The 15,509-nt window shown below is 39.5% G+C and overlaps 1 protein-coding gene across 1 annotated transcript in view; it reads right to left on the bottom strand.

The window, feature by feature from the left end:
- The window catches only part of FYB1 (FYN binding protein 1), a 2,052,110-nt gene that overhangs the window by 1,090,194 nt on the left and 946,407 nt on the right, over positions 1–15,509 (bottom strand). The gene's annotated exons all lie outside the window — the stretch shown is intronic.

Below are 15,509 nucleotides of genomic sequence, written 5' to 3'. Positions count from 1 at the left end.
ATATTAGGAAATTCAAAAGTAATACAGAGCACTGTTGAGAGATGGTAAATAAAGACATGACTTCAGTGCAAACATTTTCCACTTGTCTCTTTCTTGTCTTCATATCCTTGACTCCTTGGAGGCCTTCCCCCCAAGGAATCTCCTCAGAGCAAGTCCTCAAGGCTCTCGAAGAGGTGAAAACTGCTACATCCATGGCCTTGATAATGTGCTGGGATCCTTTCTTGCCATTTTGAAGCTCTGCCTTACTGACCTACAACACAGTCTGCATAACCTCTGTCTCTCATCCTGCTTTCTATCTGAGGCATATAAAACAACTGTGGTCATCCCCTTTACAAGGACGGTCCCACAACCCATCCCAGCAACCACATACCCACAAGCCTTAATTGCAAAAGAATGGAGCCCACTATTATTGACCTTATGACATCCCTGCACTGGCCCAGTAATCAAAGAGCCTCAATCCTCACCACTGGCAACAGTTAGGGGATGCACACATTGGCAGGATGACAAGAGCACACAGAGATCATAGTCATTCTGGGGCTGGTTTCTGCCTCTTTCCCCAGATCTTCAATAACACACCCCACTGGCACAACTATAGGGTTGACATCTCATCTGAGTGGTCAAGCCAAAACCTTCAGCACCCTCTCTGTCCAACCAGTGCTTTGTGTCCCTGCCCAGGTAGCTGACAAATACATACTTTGAGATTTGATTTATATACAAACACACACGCGTGCGCGCACACACACACACACACACACACACACACACACACACACACACACACACACACACACACACACACACACACACACACACACACACACACACACACACACACACACCTGGGAAAGGCTGGCACAGGTTTTCTAGCTATGCCCCCTTATACCCAGACTATAAGGTAGTTATCACTGCCACCAACCACTCTTATCAGCTACTTTAGACCCTTAACAAAGTGTGTCCAATCCTACTGTGTAATGTTACTAATTATCCAAATGGTAGTTTTGATTAAGTGCCAGGCAATTAGGAGTGGCCCGTACAGTGTCACCAGATACATATGCAAGTACTCTAAGAAAATGTGTCTCACAAATATCAGCCACAAAGATACATTTAAATATATTTAATAATAAATAATAAAAGAACAAGACAATACTCAGTAAATCCAACACAGTTACTTCAGAGTTCAAAATCACAGGACAGTCTCAAATAAATGCAGAAAGCATCTAAACTAATCTTTACTATATTCCTATCTATATGTAAATGAGGTACTATGCCCTAAATCTTACTTACAGCCAGGCAAGTGCAGATGATGCTTATGATGAATGGATGTTTCCAAGTCAAAGACAAAATACAAAATGCCCAGTCTCTCTCTGAGAGAGTTCTTAAATCAATATCAAATATCACTGCTGGGTTAGCTTAGATGACATCACTCTTTGTCACCTGACTTCAGTTCCCAGGCTAAACAGAAACTTAACAGAATTTAACATTTGTGTGTTAAAAATATCTCTCAGAACCTTGCAGATCTTGAAAGTTATAAAACAATATCTCTCAGAACTTTGCAGATCTCGAAAGTTATAAAACAATAAAACACCTACAAAACAATGCAGAAGGCACCCTAGTTCTAGATATCCTGTCTCCTTGCTGCATTGAAACTAACTTTTATAACACAATCGTAAAACAAGTTAATTTCAACTTATTTTCTTGAAGTTTTGCAAGTTAAACATCTATGTTCCAGCAGGGTATGCTGTGGTTACATTCTTGAAGCTCAGTACATAACATATAGTTCTGTATAAATCATATCACTATTTACAAATGACACAGAATTGTTCACAAACTTCCAGATAGCTGGGCTGGCAGTGTCACAGACCTAATAAACTTTGACATTAAATTGAATTCATGAAGGGTAGGTCTTTTCTGCTAACCTGGCTGACTTCTTTGAAAAAGTCACAGAAGCCTTGGACAAAGGCAAAGCTGCGCACATACAGTGTTCCTTGACCTTCTTAATAAGGCCTTTGACAGTATTCCACACTCAAGCACTATGTCTTCCAAAAAGGCCTTTCGCCATTAGTGTTTCCTTAAGGCTCAGTTTTTGGGTTGCTCCTCCTCATCATCATCAGCCCACTTTTTCCCAGGCTGCTCCTATTTGGCAAATATTTCTTGGACATCAACTCAAATATTAGGGCCTCTGATTTACCAAGTTTGTTGATACTTGCAAACTTGGTGCCATCATAAAGTCTGTGAAGGACTCCCATGTTCATCAGGAAGGCCTGACGTGCACAGATAAATGTTGCAAAGACTATGGAAGCCAGGAGCACCCATGCTGCTAAAGTATAAATGGTATCCACTTAAAACTGACACAGTCAGAGTGCTAGGCACTGTTGTCGACATAGATATTCATGGTTGTTAGAACATTCTTCTATCTAGTCAAGTTAATTACTAAGAGTCCATCTTCTAAGTCCAAGGATGTTATCATGCCACTTTACTCATCTCCCACTAGATGCATTATTGAATAACTTGTTCCCTTTAACTTGTATCTCTCGACCACTTGATTTAACTCGACACCCCAACTTTTCCTTACAGAGAAGATAATGAACCTGTGCAGAATGCTTTAAAACCAATCCGTGTTCTCTGTCTCAAACATATTCATCAGGGTTGATCTTAATCTAGAATAAAAGTCTTCAAATAACCCCATCCTGAGTCAAAAGACCTCACATGACCCTGTCCTGAGTCATCTCTTTTATGTTTGCAAAGCTGAAAATACCGAGCCTGCACAAAATACTTCAAACTTCACTGTAATACAACCTGCTGGTCATATATATTGCTCACACAAAAAGTCTGCAATGGAACAGTCTTCCATTCTATTTTAAATAAAGTATTTCCCTCACTGTCTTCAAAAGCAACCTGGACAAATGGATTGGTAACTGTAAATATGCCCTGATATAGCCCAGTCTCTTCCCACAGTTCCTTCAGGAATGGGGTAGCATGTAATGGGTACACAGGGAGTAAAGTACTGCTGTGGCTAGGCTACAAATGATCTTCTCAATCAAATGCTTAGTAATAACCTATGAACCTATAAGCAATAACATGGTAAGTTTGATATATTGGAAATACATTTATATAGCAGCAGTTACGAATTTTGGAAAACATGAGGTCAAAGAACAAGTAAAACGGAAAGAAAACGCAAATAATAATAATATGGGCTCATCCACTATTAGCTGTTATAAACTGGAATCCAGCTGCTTCAATAAATGAATGGTAAATCATGTGGACTTAGGATCTAGATGGTCTTGGTTTGAGTCTAGTCTGAAGCAGATACTTTGTTAGTGCAGTGTCTTTAGATTATGATCAGGGCTCTGCTTATTAAAAAAAAAAAAAAAAAAAAACCCAAAAAAACTCCTAACTGATTTAACAATCTATTCATGTTGTTAACATGACTACAGAATACTGTGGCTAGAAGATCAGTTTAATACTACATAATAAGGTAATAAAAAGGGGGCACCTTTTTTATATTGTACACACCCTTTGTTTACTGAGGATGTTCCTAATGGATCATTGCAAATTTGAGAAAATGTCATTCAGGGTACATGCAACTTTCTTCCCCTAGTTTTATGTGGGAAGTTGATGTGATTTGCAAACATTTGATCTGTGATTGTTTTGTTGTTAGATGGCAGCTATAGTGATATGGACTGTGGCTGTTTTGGAGGAGGCACACCAAAGTATTGGGATTGCATCTTAATATGGCCAGAAAAGGCAAGGGAAGTGAAAGTGACAAAAAAGTGGCTAGACACTGTACCAGCACAGTAGACTGACAAGAGGCAGAAGGTTTTTCATGAGGTCTCTGGAATCCAGCCTGTGATAGCAGACTTAATGGAAGAGGCCCTGTCAGCCAAAAGAGAGGCAAGAATGATTTGTTTTGGCTACATAGTGAAGAAGTAGTCCAGAATGAGGTTGGAGGGTTTGGATAAATATATTGTAGGCTTTCTGGATTCCTTAGGCCCTGTGTCATGGGCCCTGTGTCATGAAGTGTAGCATTCTGTGGCTCCCTGCATTCCCATGCTAACTTTGATCACATTGGATTAATTTAACATGGGTTAGCATCATCTGGAACCAAGAGGAGGCAGTAGTGCTGTTTTGCTAGGAGTTCAGCAGGTTGGGAGTAGTACCCTGCAGGGAAGTTATACTATAGGCCATATCCTCAAACTGTAAAGGAGAAAATTTGGTGAGGTGAATACTTGGGCATTTTTCATTTGTAAGATAACTTGTGGACCATAGCAATCACCCTAAGGCTATGTGCCTCATGATGATCATTGCATCATTGAGCAAACAAAGACCCACCAGGTCCTGGGCAAAATCCTGAGATAATTGGATTTTGGGTTTTATTTGATGGTAGAGATAGCAGAATATGTGCTGCAACAAATGTTTCCTCCATTGGCTATTCAACAGGTGCAAAAAATATGGGGAGGTTAGCATGATTGTGGTATAATCAATACTTTCACAAGTTTAAGGTGGTAGATGACTCATTGAAGTGGGAAACCAGGCACTGAGGCACTTAATTAAGAGTGATGTTAGATAGATGGCAATGCCAAAGCACGATCAGAGGGGATGTAAGACCTTGCAGGGTATTTTAAACAGGTAGACACAATTGGTTAGCTTATCATTTCGGTCACGTATGTTCTCATTGTGGGGTCCCACACCCAATGCCCTAGTGTACCAGGCTGGATTACACTGGATTTTAGGGAACCAGTTATGGACTGCCAAGGCAGGGGCAGTTACATTGGCCAGCTCTTAGGACAGGGGGTTTGGAGAGCAGAAGGGGTTTTACAGTGACTCAGCTGAGCAGTTCTGAGGTCTGTACCTTAGTTAAGGGTAAAGTTTCTTTATTTATTTATTGAATTTGATAAACGAGGTAGAGCACTGATCCAAATAGACCTATTGCGGTCTCAGTCCAGAGACTTATAAATGACACTAGAGAAACAAGTTTAAAACAGGTGTTATAAATACAAGCCAAATGTTGCATGCAGAAAGCAATTAATCATCAACAGTAATAATAATAATAGAGTACACAGTACAGATGACAATAGGAAGGGATGGTTAATGTAAGTTCAGAAGAAGAAGAGGAGAGTTAAATAGTGAAGGAATAGAGTACAGAGTGTAAAAGATAGCAAAAGTAAGGGCACAGAAGCACTTGTTGATAAGATATTTTGGGCAGGAAATAGCATGTTGACTGATCCTAATTTAGAGAGTAGAATTTGCAAGAATCTGCAATCAGTGCAGGACAAAGAAGACATTATGTAGTGGTTATTAGACAAGGAAGTACAGGCAGATAAGACAGTTGTTCCCTTTGACATCCTCTTTTCTTCATATAAAGTATCTTCTCTGAGTTTGTTTCCCAAGAAGAAACCTGGAAACTTTACACTAATCCATCACATATCCTACTTAGAGGGGAGCTTCAGTGAATGACAACACTGATAGATCAGAGGTGAAGTTGTAAAATGCATCATTAAATAATGCAGTCCATCTGATTAGGTCTATGCAATACTTGTGGTTAGCAAAGTTAGATACATGGGCAGTATTTTGGCTTTTTCCTATAAGGAATGAAGATTGGCATTTATTAGAAAGGCATTTGGACAAGAAGTTTTTTTTTTTTTTTGATTAGACAATGACTATGGGTTGTGCTGTGGCATGTTTGATTTTTGAGAGATTTAACACTGCCTTGTACTGGATTTGGGAAAATCTAGCTTATCTTTTCAGAACTGTTCATTATCTAGATGATTTCCTGTTAGGTGAAGGAAGGAAAAATAGTGGTAGGGGCTAAAAATCATAGCCTTTCAGTACATATGTCACAACCTGGAGTTCTCTTGATAGAAGAAAATCAGGGCCCCTTATAATAAATGTCACATTCCGTTGTATAGACTTTGGCACTCGTTTGCAGACATTCAGACTGCCCAAGTCAAAACTGGAAAGATCATGAAGGTTCAAAAATGATGTAAGGCTAGGGTGAGTAATGTCATGAAACTCTTATATCCTTCCTGTAGAACAGTGGCTCCAGGCTGGCTTTTACTTTATCAATGGCTGACCTGCTGAATGGTACTCATCATAAGCATCATTAGGTACTGGTGGTCAGGTAGGTCAGACAGGACCTGGCAGTATGGTCCCAGGTTAAGTGTAACCATTTTTGTTTCAGAAGTAAGTAAAATGAGATTATTGATAATTAGCCTGTTTATTTGTTCAGTGGTCCAGTTTCAGAAAGCCAGCTAATTCATCTACCAAGGAAGGGAAGAAGTTTTAATACCCAGCTAGGTAGAATAATAGACTAGGTTCTAACAAAGTGTCTTCTATGGGAAGTGAAAAAGCAATGTAAAAACAAAAATGCAGAAGTTCTTCTTTGGGAATTGTTTGTATATACTGTTTGCCATTTATTTCTGTTTGTGCAGCATACTGGAGATGTATCATATAAGTCTTAGTGAACTTTAAACAATGAAGAGACTGTCAAATACTATACACAGAATGCAAAATACAAAATGTAGATGAGACAGGGTACAGCAGTCATGCTTACATCTGTGATGATCACCCCCCCCCCCCAAACACAAATGCACAGACACATGCACAGACACACACACACACACACACAATCTTGGACAGGGAATACAAGTTTCAGTACAAGGAAATGTGGCATGGATGTCAAACCTGTTGTTCATAAGCATGCCAGTCCTGAAGTCAGTTATAACAGCTCCAGATACCATTGTGGACAGTATTGACAGCACTATGGTTTACAGTGGTCAGTAGTAGTGATAACACCTTGGCTTAACACTAGCCATTAGTAGTGCCAACACCTCAATCATAACAACCAGTAATATCAGCAATGGTGGGTTATAGCAGTGTGCTGTCAGCACTGGTTACAGCAGTCAGTAGTATCAGCATTATTCAATGTCTGAAACAAGCTCCTCCTGAATTGTGGCACATTATCTTCCTTCAAATGGAACCTGGATAACTAGATGCGTATTCATCAATTTACCCTGAGCTTGACTGGCATAACCTCATTTGAGAGGGGAGGTTCAGTACAGGGTGGGAACTGGTAAGATTTAATGGCCACAAGACTTAGTAGCTTTGAACTTGCTAGGATTTCTATGACACCTGTGATAATTGGATAAGCCTAGGTCTGACTAAACCAGGCAGTGTTGGAGCAGCATTATCACTTATGCCTTTTCTTCTCCTTCCACTTTTGCTCAGTAGCTTCATTGTAGATTTCAGGTATTAGAACATTTCTTGTTTTCCATGGCCATTTGTTTCAGCATGTTTGATGAGCAGGCAGCCACTAATGTGATTCTCTTACTAAATTCAGACTTGGCAGCTACTTTGCTGACTTAGCACTCCTGTTGGGTATTAGTCTCTTCATGAAGACCAGGAGATTTAGATTTGTGAATGTGAAATTTATAGTTGTTTTTCACTGACTGGGAAAACTTGCTACAGTGTTTTATTAAAAGATGTTCATATGGACCAGGTCACCAGGGTATGGTTATCACAGGTACCATACTGCAGAAGGATTTCCAGTTTGGATACAATGACCTGAAAAAGTAAGCTGAAGCTTCAGATGAATGTTTTTCAGTGACATTATCATTATTGTGTATAATATGGAAGGGAATTATCCTGCTACTGCTGATTTCAGACCTCCACAGATAATGGATTACTATTCAGAATTATGCCACTGCAACTTCTATTAGTATGGGGATACTGGAAATTCAGAGAAGGTATGGGAACCTTATTAAAATGAGCTGTTGACATTTTATTTAATATGGTAGTAGAAGCTCGGTGAAGTGGGTTTTCAATAATAACAGGTAGACCCATATATATATATATATATATATATATATATATATATATATATATATATATATATGTATGTATATAAAACTAAATAGCTGATGCTGAAAGCAGAGACATGCATCTGTAGGTTTTCTTCATATTTCCAGGGTTTTGCTTCACTGATCTTTTAAAGTCACAAACTAACATTTTGGAATATTTGAGTATACACTTAAAACATAGGAGTAGCTTGATAACATTTGTCATGTTGATTTAGACATACTTAACTTACATAAATATACTATTTATTGGCTTACTGAAAGGGCATTTTAGCACATTAATTCTAACATAACTGGCACTGAGGCACAAAGGTAAAAACTGTAAATTTTACTTCCACTTTGGAAGATGAATGGGCACTATTGATGATTTGTAACAGATAGCAAGGGGCACTGAGCATGAAGCAATATAACGTTGAAGCATGGCATGAAAGTAAGAGTCATCATTCTGTTGTGGCTCTGTCTTTAATTTTTAATAATGTTACCATGAGGTTTACCCATCACATAACTGTCTGCCAGTGAAGCAACCTTCCCCAGACACTTTGGTCAGAATTTACAAAGGTGAGACAATAAACAGATTCTTGCTCTGCACAAAACCCAAAGGTACTGCAAAGGATTTCAGAGGTACGTATCCTATGTAGGAGGGCCAGTCTGAAGGAGATTGGAGACTGTAAAGTGGTGGCAGGTGAAAGTGTAGTTAAGCAGCATAGAATGGTGGTCTGTAGGATGACGTTGGTGATCAAGAAGAGGAGGAGGCATGTGAAAGAAGTGCCAAGGATTAAATGGTGCAAGTTAAAAAAGGGTGATTGTGAAGTGGAGTTTAGGGAAGAGTTAAGAGAGGCACTGGGAGGCAGTGGAGAGTTACCGAATAGCTGGATAACTGCAGCAGAACTAGTAAGGGAGACTGCTAGAAAGGTGCTTGGTGTGACATCTGGACAGAGGAAGGAGGACAAGGAGACCTGGTGGTGGAATGAGGAAGTACAGGAGAGTATACAGAGGAAGAGGCTGGCGAAGAAGAAGTGGGATTGTCAAAGAGATGAAGAAAGTAGACATGGGTATAAGGAGATGAGGCACATGGCAAAGAGAGAGGTGGTGAAAGCTAAGGATAAGGCGTATGGAGAGTTGTATGAGAGACTGGACACTAAAGAGGGAGAAGAGGACCTGTACTGATTGGCTTGACAGAGGGACAGAGCTGGGAAAGATGTGCAGCAAGTAAGGGTAATAAAGGATAGTGAGGGAAACGTACTCACAAGAGAGGAGAGTGTGTTGAGTAGATGGAAAGAGTATTTTGAGAGGCTGATGAATGAAGAGAATGAGAGGGAGAGAAGGTTGGATGATGTGCGGATAGTGAATCATGAAGTGAAACAGATTAGCAAGGAGGAAGTAAGGACAGCTATGAAGAGGATGACGAATGGAAAGGCTGTTGGCCCAGATGACATCCCAATGGAAGCAAGGAGGTGCTTGGGAGAAATGGCAGTGGAATTTTTAACTAGATTGTTTAATGAAATTTTGAAAGTCAGAGGATGCCTGAGGAGTGGAGAAAAAGTGTTTTGGTACCTATCTTTAAGAATAAGGGTGATGTGCAGAGCTGCAGTAACTTCAGAGGGATAAAATTGATCAGTCACAGCTTGAAGTTATGGAAAAGAGTAGTGGAAGCTAGGTTAAGAAGGGAGGTGATGATTAGTGATCAGCAGTATGGTTTCATGCCAGGAAAGAGCACTACAGATGTGATGTTTGCTCTGAGAGTGTTATTGGAGAAATACAGAGAAGGTCAGAAGGAGTTGCATTGTGTCTTTGTAGACTTGGAGAAAGTATATGACAGGGTGCCTAGAGAAGAGTTGTGGTACTGTATGAGGAAGTCAAGAGTGTCAGAGAAGTATGTAAGAGTGGTACAGGATATGTACGAGGGTAGTGTGACAGTGGTGAGGACTGCAGTGGGAGTGACAGATCCATTTAATGTGGAGGTGGGATTACATCAAGGATCAGCTCTGAGTCCTTTCTTATTTGCAGTGGTGATGGACAGGTTGACAGATGAGATCAGACAGGAGGCCCCGTGGACTATGATGTTTGCAGATGACATTGTGATCTGTAGTGAGAGTAGGAATCAGGGAGACTCTGGAGAAGTGGAGATATGCTCTAGAGAGCAGAGGAATGAAGGTCAGCAGGGCTAAGACAGAATATATGTGTGTAAATGAGAGGGAGGGTAGAGGAATGGTGAGGATGCAGTGAGTAGAGTTGGTAAAGGTGGACGAGTTTAAGTACTTGGGATCAACAGTTCAGAGTAATGGTGAATGTGGAAGAGAGGTGAAGAAGAGAGTACAGGCATGGTGGAATGGGTGGAGAAGAGTGTCAGGAGTGATTTGTGACAGATGAGTACCAGTAAGAGTGAAAGGGAAGGTCTGCAAGAGGGTAGTGAGACCAGCTACGTTATATGGGTTGGAGACAGTGGCATTGACAAAAAGGCAGGAGTCAGAGCTGGATGTGGCAGAGTTAAAGATGTTAAGATTTGCACTCGGTGTGACTAGGATGGATAGGATTAGGAATCAGTATATTAGAGGGTCAGCTCATGTTGGACAGTTTAGAGACAAAGCAAGAGAGGCGAGATTGCATTGGTTTGGACATGTGCTGAGGAGGGATGATCGGTATATTGGAAAAAAGATGCTAAGGATGAAGCTACCAGGTAAGAGGAAAAGAGGAGGGCCTAAGATAAGGTTTATGGATGTGGTGAGAGAAGACATGCAGGCGATTGGTGTGACAGAGCAAGATGCAAAGGATAGGAAGAAATGGAAAGAGATGATCCGCTGTGGCGACCCCTAATGGGAAAAGCCGAAAGATGATGATGTTAAAACAGTAAAGAATGATCCATCTTATAATGTATTTTGAAACACCTACTAGATTTGAACAAAAACTGTTTTGTGAGTAAAAAAAAAAAACAATTTCAGGATCACAATATGTAAGCAGAGACTGAGCAATCCCTCACAGGATGAAAGTAATACATTACACTTGGCTGTCCTGGGTAAAATAGCAACATAAGCCGTAAATAGCACCTACTCACACACCCACTGATTTACTTGTTAGAAGGCCGAAATGGCATCTCGCACCCTCTGCTATGATATCCTGATGTCACAGGAATAACCTTTGTGTGACTGCAGTTTAACAAGCTTCAGTTCATAGATTCATAGCTTCATACTAGGATGTTGAGCATATCCCTTGTAGCTTAGCTTCCACTAGCAAGAATGTATCTTTAGTAGCAGTATTAGATATCGAGTCACATGACACTTAAAATGTTACACTCATTTTTGCTTTGGTTACTGTTGCATTGTTTGTATGACTGTTACTGTTTGGGATATATTAATCAAGATTTTAATTCATTGCAATAAAATAATATAGTATCTTACACTGACTTTCTCAGTGCTTTCATATTACCTCTCTCTCTCTGCCAACACTAGGTTGTGTTATGACACTGACAGGGGATACTGTCGAGTGGGGATCTTACCATCAAAACCGTCAATAAAAAGCTTGGCTCTCTCTATAAAGTAAAACACTTTCTCACTCCTCACGCTAAAATTACAATTGCCAGCACACACCTACTATCAACTCTTTTCTATGCCTCCCCCCTCTTTACAAACCTAAACAAGACAACCCTTAACAAACTTGCTTCTTGTTACAATCACATAGCTAGATTTGCCACAAATTCCACCTTTAGAACTCACCACTGCACTAACTTGAAGCAACTAGGGTGGTTAGAGTTTTCCAGCCAACTCCATTTCAACCAACTCAAAACAGCTCACCAGATACTGTATTACCCAGAGAAAACACCAGCTCTGAAAAACATCATTCACCCCTATATTAACCTGCAATCTTTACGCTCCTCCAATAAGATCTTAACTACCAAAGCCAATAATTCTGCTGGGGATTCTCTATTCTCAAACTTTGTAGGTAAAATGTGGAACTCCCTACCGACCATGCTCACCTCAGAACCTTCACTCCTACAATTCAAAAAAAAGCTTAAACCCCATCTCAATACACTCTGGCAATGTCCCTGTTCCAAACCTGATTAACCACTATCATTTACCCTTCTCTTACCTCACTATCCTTAACCGCTTTTTAACAAGGTGCCTCGCCTTTGTAACTGACCTATGTTTTTTTTATATGCTGCTGTTATTTTTTTCCCAAGATGTGATGTATCTTTATATTGTATTTAGAACTCAACTATCTTCCTTTTTTGCATTAACAATGTTCATATGTCTGTTATGTACCTGGAGCTTTTCTCCCCAGGCCTCCGCTGAAAATGGACATGTATCCAGTCAGACTCTCCCGGTTAACAAATGTAAAATAAACAAATAAAATAAAAATACTGACCACTTCAGCACTTACATGGCTTTGATGGTTGAATGGTTAGATTTAACTGGACTAAAAGTTAATAAGGATAAATATACTGCTTTTCATTTTGGGAAATCAACGGTTGGCTATCAGATAAACTTAGGTCCCCAGAAGTTGACAGAATATAAGGTTTTAATTATTATCTTATATAGTCATTTTAAGTTCAGTATTAATGTCTTAAAATTAAAGCTAAAACTTTGAAAGTTATTGTCTTAATTATAAAAACTTCACAACCAGAAATACTGTCTTTTGAGGTTGTTCATAACATATCTTCAAGCCATCGCTGAGTACATGTTGTTTTGCTACTAAAAGAAATTTGATCTCCTGGTTTTAGAAGGTATTCAATAAAAATTTACAAGGTGTATCATTACTGATAGAGATAAGTCATACTCATCTAATTGTAAAGTTTAGGACTCTTTTCAGTCAGTTACAGATATATGTGGGGTAAACTTTGTCTAGCCTACAGGGGGCTCTAAGTTAACAATATTTATTTCTACTAAATATTGTACTTGGTTGGGTCCCCAGGGTGTTTACATTCATTGAGGAGTCTGTGTTCTGAATCGCCTTTGGCCTTTATGCAGGAATTAACAACCAACTGAACAAAATTGTTGAGATATTTTATGCTGTATAAAACAGGAAGCAAGGATAAAGTGGTCACCTGAAATAATCTTGATAATGTGTTTCCCACATTTATAAAACACTTTTTGCACCAAATGCCTTCTGTCAGTGCCTCCTGAAATCATCTTCTCTTTGTGATGTCAGCAGTTAACTCTAGAAAATGGCATCATACCTCTTAACCTCTTAGTGCAAGAAATCTGGACAAACCTTAAAAAAATGGGGGGGGGGGCAGAGACCTAAAATAGGGCCAGATTTTAAATATTACTCATAAACTTAAACACTTGCTAGGGCAGCAGGGTTTGTTTTAAGATACATTTTTTAAGGATTTTAAGTCTGAAACTCAAATGTGTGTCAGTATTTAGTGACTACAGTCCTCAGATCTGAATGAAAATAAATTTAAAGTCATAGGATATTAGTTGGAATTGCAAATTGTATGGATTTTATAAATAAAATAGTTTTACACTGCATTTGGTTATATGCTGTATTCTGTTACTGAGAAAAAAAATAAATACTACCATCCATTTTTCATGTGTTTTTCAATGCACTAGTGAGCTTGTAACCAGAATTCAGTGCTTTCAGTAAAAAGTAATACTCAGCAGGGCAGATACTCCAGTGCTTCCCAGTGTGTTCTACCTTTCAGGAGATTAGTGACCCTAGAAAAAGGGCATAACCCCTCCTTTTAGAATAATTGATTTTAAATGGTTACTGAAAGGACATTTTGTAGATAATGTTTGCATTAAGTAACAGCTGAAGAGAAGGCAGAATTAAAAAAATAGATGTGTTTTGCTGGTGCATTTTAGTAATCATTTATTATAGTGTCAATACAATGTTAAAGCATAACGGTGGAGTCACAGATTTTACATGAAAATGCCCATATTAAAAAGTGCACACACAGGCCAGGATTCAGAAAAGTTACAACCAGTGATAAACTCTTTTCATCGTTGGTGGTAATGGTTTCTGATTCCTAGTCAGCCCTACTGTAATGCTTACCAAGAAGGGGTGAAGCAACATGGTAGGTGGTTCCTTTGTCCTACTACAAAAAGAAAGAGGCATTCTGGAGGGACTGATATATGGTAAATAGCAATGTACCTTTCCTCTGGAAATGCCTGTGGCCTGCTGTTTATGGTAGCCGAGCTACTGATAGAACCAATTTGCTGCATAAATCCTTACTGTCAGCTGCAGTAATTAACTCAACCAAAAGCTTACTTTCACCCTTTGCTTCATTGGGTGCAGTCATATTAGAGGTACATGATGAGGAGATTAGAAGATCAGAGCCATAGCTGGCTTATCTAGTGCCTGGTGTCATGCCCTGGAGTCCTTCGGCTCTAACTTGAAGAAGAAAAAAAAAAGCGAAAAAGTCCTCACTTCTGTTTTTAGAGTAGAGCATCAGGTCCTTTGTGCCTGCTTAAGACAAAACATGAAGTACTGAAGCAAGAGCTTCAATTTTTACAACAGAAGCAGTATTGGAATTCATTTCCATACTAGCATTCAGAAATGCCAGTCCAGAAATGAATGCCAGTACTGCATTTGCACCCATTAACATCTTGCAACTTGGGTGGCTGCCCCTTCTCTACCCTAGCTACACTACCCATCTAATACAGATGTATTTAATGAACAGTATGAAGAACAGAACTCTAATGTCTGTCATTACTGACTTACTGTAGGGGTCTGTAATCTACGGCGGCCATGGTCAAGACTTTAGAACAAAGCCTGGGGGTGAACTAGATGTTACCTGAGAGTCTGTATCAATATTGCTCTATTCCATACAAAAAGCTAACAAACCAACAGCTCTTCCATCATGATGCTTTTTCTGAAAAGTAAGAAAAATTAAACTCTAATGACAGCCATTACTGAATGACTGTAATTGTACATGAGTGACAAGGGATGGGTAAAGGTAAGAGGCAACATCAGGGATGATCTGTAAACCCCGGGATATGTAAGACTCATGGTCGTATGTGTGGGTGTCTGTGCATCTCTGTGTGTGTGTGTGTGTGTGTGTGTGTGTGTGTGTGTGTGTGTGTGTGTGTGTGTGTGTGTGTGTGTATGTGTGCGTGTATGTGTGTGTGTGTGTGTGTGTGTGTGTGTGTGTGTGCCTGTGTCTATGTTTGTGTGTTTGTGCACTTAGACTGTGTTTGGGGGAATAAATGAGAGGGCTTGCTTGTGGTAATGCAATGCATCTGTCATCAGCAGTAACTACAGCAAGAGCAGCAGAAAAGGGCCTTTTGGCGATTGTAGTTATCACTAAGTGATTCAGAGACATGCAGATTAGCTGATAATGAGGTCATTCCTCATTATTGCTAATGTGCCTCTGAATTGCTTGTTTCTGCAATTGAGCTAACAGACCATTTTTGCCTCAGCCTTACTGCTTGTGGCTAGGCTTGACTCTGACTCCTGGCCATTTTGTTTACACCAGAAAATAGTTAAACAAGCTGGGTTTTCATTTGCATGTATACAAATATTTGACAGATATTTCTCCCTTTTCATGAGACAGTCGAAATTATATTTACTACATGTTTGGGCTATGGCATTTTATCATTTAGCTGTTGCCTTGAATATACAAGCTTAGAATTCTCTTAAGTTCTCCTTATTTTCTCTGACAGAATGGTCCTTAAACATACTAAGAACACTGAAAACAAAGACGTGTTGTAAATTCTAAGG

This window comes from Protopterus annectens, chromosome 1.part0 (genome assembly GCF_019279795.1).
Source record: "Protopterus annectens isolate FY-2018-M chromosome 1.part0, PAN1.0, whole genome shotgun sequence".
Classification (NCBI taxonomy): domain Eukaryota; kingdom Metazoa; phylum Chordata; order Ceratodontiformes; family Protopteridae; genus Protopterus; species Protopterus annectens.
Note: the sequence above shows the minus strand (reverse complement) of the source record. Positions and strands in the feature narration are given on the sequence as shown.